This window comes from Dicentrarchus labrax, unplaced genomic scaffold (genome assembly GCF_905237075.1).
Source record: "Dicentrarchus labrax unplaced genomic scaffold, dlabrax2021, whole genome shotgun sequence".
NCBI classification, from domain to species: domain Eukaryota; kingdom Metazoa; phylum Chordata; class Actinopteri; family Moronidae; genus Dicentrarchus; species Dicentrarchus labrax.
The window spans coordinates 22,506,870-22,515,876 of NW_026136718.1; the positions used below are offsets into that span (position 1 = coordinate 22,506,870).

Here is a 9,007-nt window from a genome sequence, read left to right on the forward strand (position 1 = left end):
CATGAAAACAGTCGTCAAGCTGTCACATTAGCGAGCATACAGCATAGTTTAGCTCACATTAATTAGGTGATGTAATGTACAACTTAGGAACCTCAAGCCTAGAACCATTAAGCTGCACTTAAAGTATTCAGAATATATAATTTGATGCCATTCATCTTCCTCCATTCGGCTCTGCATTGTGGTCAAAGGTCATATGGTTACCCCATGAGGGCAAAGTTAAAAAATCAACATGTGCCAATTATCCACTGATTTACAATTTCCATTTATTCAGTAAAAAAGGATAAAAGCAGATGGAAGCAGTAGGTCTAAACACAGGCTCTATATGTGAAATAACATTGTAAAATAATGTGACGTAGTGCTGTTACATGCTGTTACGTAGGTCTTATGTGATGTTTTCTAACTTAACTGGCATTCATTTTGATGTTATCCATAGAGTGAGTGCTCATATACTTTATAGCAGAATTATGCAGAACTGTAGACTGATGTTGTAAGAATCACATCTCTCTCACAGGGTTGTAATAAAAAACATGAAGCAGAATCCTGGTCTGGGTTCTGTCTGTCTGCGTATGTTCTCTGTGAGCTGCGACAACATGGAGATCAAAGACCAACACTCCTGGGAGGAGGATTTGTTGCCATGCTGTGGTTTGACTGTTCAGTTTGATGTTGGAGAGCCAACCGCCAGGTAGGAAGCCAGAATGTGTGTGTGTGTGTGTGTGTGTGTGTGTGTGTGTGTGTGTGTGTGTGTGTGTGTGTGTGTGTGTGTGTGTGTGAGTGTGTGTGTTCAGAGGTGGAAAGGGAGAGAACATTTTGTGGAACAAACTTAATATGACAAGAGTTCACAAGTTCAGTTTATGCTGAAAAATCACTGTTGACTTTTCAGATATGCTGAGAGTGTCCGACATTATGCTAATGCTGCTGGGTTCAGGAACGGGTTACACAGCTCTGAACAATATAAACACCAAAAGAAACTAAAGGGTTAGAGACCAGGACCAGACACTTTCCATTAAAGCCGGACTACTTTTACGTTGACTTTTAAAGTAGGAGTAAATGAAGTAAATTAATACATTATTAATTTGTCACTAATTACCAGCAATTTTAAAGCAGCTATACTAAATATTTTTATGTTAACAATGTATCACATGATTACTTTCTATAGCTTGTTTCACCGCTCTCATAGCATCGTTTTTAGCTGTTAAAGAGCCCGATATTTTGCTCAGGGATTGGTAGAGATCAAAAACACGTGGTCAATAATGACTCCAAATAAATGCTAATGTTGCTGTGTATCTGCTGGATGCCTAAATCTATCATGTGTATAGCAACTGCTGACATGTCCAGCACATAATTTTATTAAATGATATGCCAGATGTTGAGTTTAACTTGTTGGCTTTCAAAAGGTTCTGTAATTGAAAGATTTCATTCAGTTTTCCCACACCACATACTGCTTCATTTTGATGTTAATTATAGTTTATTAATTGCATTGTTGTATTATAGTTCAGATTTATTAACAAAATGTTTTGTGGACATTTTTATAAAGCTGGTGGAGGAGTAATGCCAACAGAGACTGTTTCTCTGATTGCTTCAGTGTCCTCCTCCAGAACAGGCTGCACCAGCAGCAACCCCAGTAGAGACTGGTTCTGGCTGTTCATCTGTTTCCTCCAGGCAGATGTTGGCAGGAGGTCTAGCACTGTTGTTCAGAGTCTGAGGCTGAAAAAGCACTCTTTTCTCCAGCAGTGGTGTTCAGCCCTTCTGCTGCAAAGTAGTTGAGCCTCTACACCAGGACATCTTGAGTATAACCCTGTCTAACCCTTTTCCTGGATAGACCGCACCATGTGGTCTCTGATGGAGCGGGAGAAATTGACTTGCAACAGCATGGAGATGAGAGCAGCAGAGTCCTCAGTCCACGGTCCTCAACTGCTTTTGTGACTCCAACAGCCATTTTACTGAGCTGCTGGGAGGGCATATTGAAGGATGTGTTTGGACGAGGCAAAGACATTTGGGACCACCTCCATCACCATCTCCCGTGGGCAGAGACACTTGGAGCTGGGGGCTCCTGGTGTACTTCTGAGCCTGGCTGATGATCTTGGGATGTCTGTTACAGGTTACAGTCATTCAAAGTTTTACTTCAGGACTATCAGTCCCTCCAGGAAGTTGCAATGTTGCAATCGCAACAATTAATTAAAAAGTACAAGCAATTGTATTGCCACTGGAACAAGGTGTCTTAATTTTTTTTAGCAATTATATTAAAAAAGCACCTTTTTTTTTTTTGCAATTTTCGCTTTCTCACGCAATTTGATCGCAAAAAAAACATTGCAACCTGCATCACAATATCTTTGAAAAGCTGCTGTGAAATTTAGGCTGCATCAATTCCAAAAAAGCTTGCGAAATCCTGGTGGGGCTGCTTAATGTTCAAGTACCAGATACAATGACTTGACCTGCTATTTTATGTTGGTGTAAGCATGAAAACTTCAGTGGGGCTTACCTGAGACTTATAGGAGCTGATGTGCCAGCAGAGCTGTACAGGCCTTCCCATATGGGCGTGTCAAACAACATGTGTAAAGGAAATTAGATAATATTGTTCATTAGTTTGTTATTCAGAGGTTTAAATCACTCGTACATGACTTGATGAGTCTGTAGATGCCTCTACTTCCTTCTATAAACTCCATGAACATTTTCTTGCTGTATATCAAAATACAGAATAGGTTTAATGGAAAAAGCAACAGCAAAACACACACACTCACACACACACACACACACACACACACACACACACACACACACACACACACACACACACACACACACACAGCAAATATCCAGCTCCTTTATCCTCCTCTGAGCCTCTGTGTAATCAGGCCTCCCAGGCAGAGGCTTTCTGGACGAAAGGAAGACCAACGCTGGTTGTAGAACTGGGATCACAAAGAAGCTTCCAAGTGACGTCCTCAAGGCTCAGGACTGGGGGTCCTCAGTGGGGGTCTACACCTGTACATGTGTCATAGGAAAACAACTAATGTCCCTGAGTTATGAAATGATTTCTGGATGAACCAGTGGAGGAAATTGCCTTCAGGATCCAGCAAAGATTTGCAGGGGTGCTTTACGTGTGTGTGTGTGTGTGTGTGTGTGTGTGTGTGTGTGTGTGTGTGTGTGTGTGTGTGTGTGTGGCATAATACCAAGTGTTCCTCTTGAAGCCAGCCTCTTTCTTTCCCTTTTTCCTTTCTTGTTTCCCTCATAGTCCTGACACACTCAATAGTCCAGGCAGCAGGGTCTCCTCCAAAGTATTGACTCCATCCACGAGGAATGCATGAGCTGGATGCTCTGACACAAACACATGCACACACACACACACACACACACACACACACACACACACACACACACACACACACACACACACTCAAAGTGCACATGGATGGGTAAAGGCAAACACATGCACGCACATTCACACAGCTGTCTCTGGAGGTAGGATATCTGGCAGCAGCAGGTGGTTTCAAAACACTTACTGGAATCACAGTCGTTCCCTCACCAAGGCCACATCGCTGACAAACTTGTGTCACTAATGTTTGTGAAAGTTGGATCGCGGTCCAAAGTTCTTAGAAAAGAAACTGCAATAGACCTGGTTTAACCTTTCAAATGTAACCTTTGGGGGCTTGATTCACACTCAGATTCACACCTACATGAAATTTTAGAGTCTCCGGTTCACTAAACCTGCATGTGGGAATAGATAGGAGCACCGGGAGGAAACCCACGCAGACACGTGGAGAACGTGCAAACTCCACACAAAGTCACCTAATGCCTGTTGGGATCGGCCCCAGCTCCCCTGGCGACCCTGACCAGGATGGTTGTTTAATAATGGATGGATGAATGGATGGGCTCGGTTCAGATGCACATTGCAGACATGATGACATCTGTGATGCCTGCATTGAAATGGATCCACATGCTGGATTCAAACTTGGACCATTTCATGCCGGAGGAATTTAGGCATGACTTTCACTTGGCTTTAATCAGATTTTTGGCTTCTTGATCCTTCCCCTCCTGGTTGTGGAAAACTGGGTCATGGACTTCTCACCTTTTCATGTTTTTGTGGTAAAACTTTGTGGTAAAGCACTATTTTTTACATATGGTTCTCGTATTTGTACTTACACTGTGCTTGTAAATGTGCTTAAGTGGGAAAATGCAGTTTAATAAGAGCTCCTCATAGCCAAAATAGATTTAGCTCAAGGAAAGAAGTGGGCCATATACTCTACTTTGGCTTACTGCTGAGGATGAAATGTTGGATCTCTTCCCATTTACCAGAAAGAAGTGCAGATAACTGACCTTTAGTGTCTCCAAGTGCTGCTAAAGGAGTTTGGGCAACCTGTATTTGTCTATGAAATTTGCACTACATAGATAACACACTAAAAGTTAAAAATATGTATTACAAATGTTATCATTTTATACATATGGTCCCCCCAGCACCACACACATACTGTCGGTACCTGTGAAAACAGAAATATACTGAGACATAGAGGGAGAAGACATATACCAGTATGTCCTACATACTGTACCTCTGATTCTAAACATCTAAACCTCTCAGTTTTCCTTTGCATATTCTCAGTCTTTCCCCCCATTAAAAATAGACCCTACCAAGTTTGGCCCTTCAGCTGCCAACCACGCAGCAGCAGGCATTATCCTCTTTAAGTCAATGAGCAGAGAGACAGGTGTGTAGCAATAGTTGCCACATGTACCTGCCAATGCTGAGGGCTGGCAGGATTTGGAGGAGTCGTTGTCACCATCATTTATAGGTACCTTATTCTAGGATCAAAGCATTGCCTGCATGATTGAACCTAGCCCAGCAGTAAGAGGATATGGTGTGCATGCCTCGCACACGTAGTTCATCTTATCCTGGAGCTGTACTGTCTCTGCTTACTGCTGTCAGAATCAATCCACATGGATACAATATCACGCCAGCCAAGTCAGCCTCTGAATACCAGCCACCGATCTGCTAATATGTTTGTGACGTGTGCAGCAAAGACACGTAAATAATGCGTCAATACAAAACAGTCATGATCCCACATATTTTTCATGGGGGTGACTCCAGCTCCCCTCCTCTCTTTCAGCCGCACATTGTTGCCATTACATGAGATGACACAGAGGGAGCAGATGAGGGAAATGGGTGTGTCTGATGCTCTTCATTACGCATGCATGGACCCTGGATTCCCCTCAGTGACGGGGGATTTGTGATTATTGATGACCCACTTCCACCCGGGTCAGAATGCGGTTTGCTGGCTGAACTGCGTCAAAAATCCCAGAGGAGAGCGATCCAAGAGTGACTTGGAGGACTAGAATGCCTTCCTAAATCTGCTCGCATGCAGACTGTGTTGGCTGGCATGTCACTGCTTTAGGCCTGTCTGCAACAGCTGAGCTTGCTATATGCGTGTGTGTGTGTGTGTGTGTGTGTGTGTGTGTGTGTGTGTGTGTTTGCACCTGTCAATGGGTGCAGGAAGCCCAATGAGAAGATGGCTGGTGCATGAGTCAGAGCGGCGTCTGCTGAAAATGAGTTGCAGGAAGCGGTTTGCATCCCCTCTGAAACCTCATAAATATATAGTGGGCCTTTAAACACTAATTTAGTCCATTAGTCCTGGTATGGGCATCAATAAGTTCTTTACATCGTCTTGGAATAATTAGTATTGATGCCATCCATGTCGTGTTAACATTAATGTATCTGGCATGGCTACATCTGCGTGATGCTGAGTTTATAACATAGTTTCGAGATGAGAGCTTTGAATATCTAAATGATCCATGGCTTCATTTACTCAGAGAGAAGCTGAATCACTTAACTACTTAATAGCTTAAACTTGAATATTTTTCAGATCTGCCATCTTGCATCAATAAATGAAATGGGTTAAGGAATAGTAACAAATTTTAGGAGATTTCTGGGTCCACATGAAATGCGGTAAAGTAATAAACGTGACAAATAGGAACAATATACAGGCACATCTGAAACATACTTAAGCTGACTGATCATATTTAAATCAGAGAGGTTCATGTCGGGTGACACTGACCAAGAGAAAAGTAATGCATGCACAGAACCACACATGCATGTATATTTAGCTATAGCATTGACATGTGTGTCACACTTAGTATTAATCACTGTGGAGAATTATATCTTTCTACATTTTAACCAATGTAACCCCAACAGCCAACTCTGCCATTTACAAAGCTTTATACATGGTAATGGCATGTTCCTAATATAATATAATAGATATAATATAATGAAATGCATAATTTTGGTGTGGGAACATTCAAATTTACCACAAGAGGTCCTGTTCAGCCCTCATGGAGTGCAGAAATGTTATAAACAGGCCGCCACTATAGTTTGATTTAGCTCAGCCTGTTTTTTTTTAGTATTTTTGTGACAACACTATGTTCAGAATTTCTCCCAGTTTCACAATGACTCTACTTTCTAAACACATTTGTGGAGTAACAACACCAGCCATTGGTCAGGGAAATCCATCATTGTTGTTGCCAAACATCAACTCAGGACATTTGGCAACGGCAGTGCAGGGAAATGAGAATGTACAATTAAACAACCTACGCTGGAATGTCTCATTTGCGTCCTAAGACTTCCTCGCAGAGGTTTTGTGTTTGGTTATGTTTTTTTCCCTCTGACTCACACTATGAAAACAAATATTCCCTTCAATTTCCAACACAAAAACACAGAATATATAAACCAAATCAAAGCAGGGGAACTCAAATGCTTGCTTACTGTATGTTCAGTTAGTATGTGATGACTGGATGGTGTTCTGCTCATTGTCAGCATTACTCAATGCTGCAGCTAAATCAGCTCTTAAGTGCAAGTTGTAGTTTTTGCAGTGCGGTACATCTGCAGTTTATTTGAACAAGAACTGGAACTGGTTGTGTTAATGCATTTAGCACTGCGACTTGCACATCCAACCACTAATCCCGACTTTTAGGCTCCTTTAAAGCAAATGTATCACCATTGCTAACTCCATGAACTGTCCTTTGACAACCCCCCAATCCTGTGAAATAATAATGAGAAACATTGATGGAGAGAGTGAGAAATCATGACTGTGCCGATAGGCCCAACGATTCTGAATCAGCACCTTGACAGCTTTTCACTTGTATTCCCTCCAGTGGGAAGTAAATGCTGACAAAGCAGGAGAGAAGCATGCAACTCTCCCTGACGTGATGACAGGAGCATACCGCACACATATACAAACATGTGAACACACACACACACAAACGCACACGTTGACACACAGAAACACACACAATATTTTCTCGGGGTACAGGAAGAAAAATAGAGTTTTAACTTTGGTCGATTTTAGACAAAACAAGTAAACAGAGCAGCAGGACTTACTTATGCAGGAATGCAGTCCAATGTCCCATCAGTTCTGGAAAGTTTCATTCTCAATCTGCTTCTCAAGTATCCAAGCAAAGGCTGGACGTGGCTTCCTGCAGAAACACTGAGCTGAAGCAGAGGGCCACTTCAAGAGGCACAAAATCTTCAGTCACTTCAATCCAGATAATGCACTGACGTTGGTCTCTGGAAAACCACAAAACTCATTTATAAGTAAACCTTGCTGGAGATTTATGGATTCATTGGTCGTTAGTAATGTGAGTCTATGAGAGTGATAGATGATAGGTTGAGCTCCTGTTTAGGCCTTCTTGTTGCTTTTAGGCTTGAATTATGGTTCTACAAAGGTAGCATAAACATTGGGTCTACACAGAATGCACACACATCTTAAATCTTAACAAAGCATCATGCAAGCTGATTAGTTGATCCAACTCCTGACTCAGAATAGAGAAAATAAAAAAAAAATCATGTCTCTCCTGTCTTAAGACAGACTCACAAGCAGACAGGAAGTCATTCAGCTTCTGGGCTTCTGCAGTTCCCATGACAATGGTTCCCATAGCAGAGGTTGTGACCTCATCACCTTTCACCTATGACCTGAATGCCCTTTCACCCATCTGAGACTGTCAGGAAGGGAAGTTTTCTTAAAAGTAGTTCTGCCAGACTCAAAATGAAGCACGTATCAGCAAACACGTGGCATAAAAGCTTTATTTTGTATCTGTGTGGTTCCATAGACACATGGATAACGAATGGCAAGTTGGTGTATTCCCTCAAGGGCTGAAATAACTGTAAGGGTGAATAATCAGACATCAAAAGATTTAATTAAGAGTTATGTAAGAAGCACACTCACTTTTTTGACATTTTGTTGTTGTCAACACTTGTAAACTGGCAAATTAAGGGACTCATTTTCATAGTTGGCAAGAAGAAAATGAGTTTTGTCTGTGATAGACACCAAACAAATCTGGCAGCTCAGCCTCCAAACTCCTAAATACTACACAGTCAAACAGGCTATCTCTTAGTGCAGGATGGCACTGATTTGGCACACTTCCAGAGGCCCTCAGGGAGGGACGACAGCCAAGATTCTCAACAGATTTTTAATTGGACGCTGCTTTTTATCTCACAAAGCTCCTACTGTGCTATCTCTCTACTCTCATCCTCTAAGCTTTTATCTGGCCTATCAGAGGTCCAGGCTGCCCATAAAGCCAGAGGTCAGTGGCTAATGGCTCAATAATGTGTGGATTGTTTGGGGCCCAAAACAGCGGGAATGCAGTGATCACTCTCTGATGCGGTGGTACAAATAGGAGCTTTGTGAGAAGAATGAAGCAAGCAGAGGAGATGGAAAAATATTTCTAAAGTGCCACATCATACCTAAGAGATGTTTTTATGAGTCCTGGTCCTGCTCCATTTCTCGAGTGGACTGGACGTTCTAGAGACGCCAGGTTATTGAGGCCATTATGCAACTCATCGCCGGAGAGAAAAGTCTGCTTTCTCATTCTGGACTTGAGGATTGTTATCATTCCCATTAGCCAAACCTGTGAATCTCTGTGTCTCAGTGTGTGAGTGAGTGTGCGTATGTGTGTGTGTGTGTGTGTGTGTGTGTGTGTGTGTGTGTGTGTGTGTGTGTGTGTGTTTAGTATACACACAAGTGCCAGTCAG

At 42.3% G+C, this 9,007-nt stretch overlaps 1 long non-coding RNA gene across 2 annotated transcripts; it reads right to left on the bottom strand.

The window, feature by feature from the left end:
- Positions 1 to 1,446: 1,446 nt before the first annotated feature.
- LOC127350384 (uncharacterized) lies at positions 1,447 to 4,340 on the bottom strand. 2 transcript variants are annotated; one of them, XR_007880555.1, is made up of 3 exons: positions 3,168 to 4,340; positions 2,480 to 2,979; positions 1,447 to 2,089 (listed from the first exon to the last, which is right to left on the bottom strand). It is a non-coding gene; the product is annotated as an uncharacterized LOC127350384 (long non-coding RNA). The 2 variants fall into 2 exon arrangements; XR_007880554.1 differs by having other exon boundaries at positions 2,480 to 4,340.
- Between the last annotated feature and the right edge of the window lie 4,667 nt (positions 4,341 to 9,007).